Source organism: Pinus tabuliformis, chromosome 8, assembly GCF_031772625.1.
Source record: "Pinus tabuliformis cultivar Carrire ecotype Pingquan chromosome 8, CPIR1, whole genome shotgun sequence".
NCBI lineage: Eukaryota > Viridiplantae > Streptophyta > Pinopsida > Pinales > Pinaceae > Pinus > Pinus tabuliformis.
The window spans coordinates 45,076,978-45,078,900 of record NC_142294.1 but is presented as its reverse complement, the minus strand read 5'-3'; positions in this window follow the sequence as shown (position 1 = coordinate 45,078,900).

Below are 1,923 nucleotides of genomic sequence, written 5' to 3'. Positions count from 1 at the left end.
AGCTCAGAGTCAGAGGGAACATACCAAGGATCATCGTAAATAATGTTTTCTGACGTGATCATATGAATTGTTGCGAATGAAGGGTCTGCATTGAGTGGAGGGAGAGGAAAAGTTCCCAGTAAACCGGAATCCTTAACTAAACCTACACCAATGTCCCTATAAGGGATTGTCGTTTTACCAACATGCTGGATAGTTTCTAAAGAGGTTGGGTCGGATGAAAAGTATGTCAGCTGATCAATAGTCACGATCTTACCGTTATGTGGGAATTTGATGACTCTGAAGACCGATGAAACGACCGCTGTCATAGCATATGACCAACTTCGACCCAAAAGAAGGTTGTAATCTAGAGGGGCATCAACCACTTCCACATCCAGATTAACGGTTTTACCTTCGACCCCTATAGGCAATTCTTGTAAAATACCAAACGGACGGAACCCACGGCCATCAAAGGCCTTAAGGATGGTGGGGGATTGGTTCAACGAAGGAGAACCAAGCGATCTCCAACATTGAATCGACATAATACACGTAGAAGCACCCTCATCAATCACAGTCCGATGAATAGGTCTGTTTTTGACTATCACTGGGATTTGGAAAGCCATTTGATGGGGGAGACGCGGTGTACTACTTTCTAGATCAAAGATCATTAGGTTCGGGTCCTGAACATCGACAGCTCCAATAGCCGACAAAAGCAATTTCCGTTGCGCTGGACATGATTGCAGCACTTCGAGTGCCGACATTGCGGAAGGTGAAACAGCTAAGTCTTCAACAATGTTGTAATTCTGGGCTTCACCAACTAGCGCTTTTGGTCCGGAAGATACTGTTTGTGTGTGCTTTGACACTCTAGATTATTTAGGCGTATGCTTCAAATTTGTTTGGTTCTTTAGAAGACTTAGGTGGTTTGATTTGAAACTTTTTACTTTGTTTTCGTGTGTTGTAATTAAAATCATTAATTGTGGCGGAATTACCGAGACGGTCCCGTCGCATTGCGGGCCAGTCTCCTGAAGTTGTTTCTGTGGCCGAATTGTTGAGAAGATCCCGTGAACTTAGGGGTTCACCTCCTCGAGACGTCCCCGGTGTTTTAGAGGGTTTAAAGGTCCTTGTAACTCCTAGTGGCAGTAAAGTAGGTTCACCTGAAGAAGGAGAGTCTGCCTTGGTAGTCCATCCAGATTACCAAAGTTTAGAAACAGGTTACAATCCCGAAGCTGTTACAGTTTCCGAGCTTACTGGTAGTTTTTCATCTGCCAGTGAAACAGGCGAAGAACCTGAAATTTCCGAACCTGTTACTCCAACTCCTAGTGTTCCTGATTCACCAAGAATAGAAAGAATTATCACCGAAAATCTTCCTGTTGGGTTAATTGCAATAGAAGAACTTGTTCCAGAGGAAGAACTAGGCGTTTCTGATTCTGAAGATATAATTACCCTTGATCTAAGGGAGCGTGAGTCCATCTTTTACAGTCCTCCTAGAAGTGAACCTTGGTACCTTGCTTTAACCAAGTTTTTAGACAACTCAGCAGGTTTTTCTACACCTCGTACTCCTTTTCCACCCGGAGAAATTCATAGTCCTGTAAATATGTCTGGTCCGTCATCTGTGTTTTCACAAAGTCCTGAATCATTTTTACATGGTGGTCCTTCTGTTCCTGCTGGGTATCAGTCACTTTCTGGTACTTTTTCAGGAGCATCTCCTCGACCCATTGAGCATGGGTTATTTGTTGGAAACAGTGGTAACGTTCCATTGAGTATAGGTGATGTTTATATGATGTCAGGTTCAACTCCCGTTAACCAACCTCAAGGTGGCCAATTACCGCCTGGGGGGCAACCTTCATTAATGCCTGGGGGGCAACCTCAAGGTACTTCATTCGTGTCTGGGGGGCAACCTCAAGGGTATCAACCCCAGCCCCAATATGTACCCCAAAGTCAACCTCA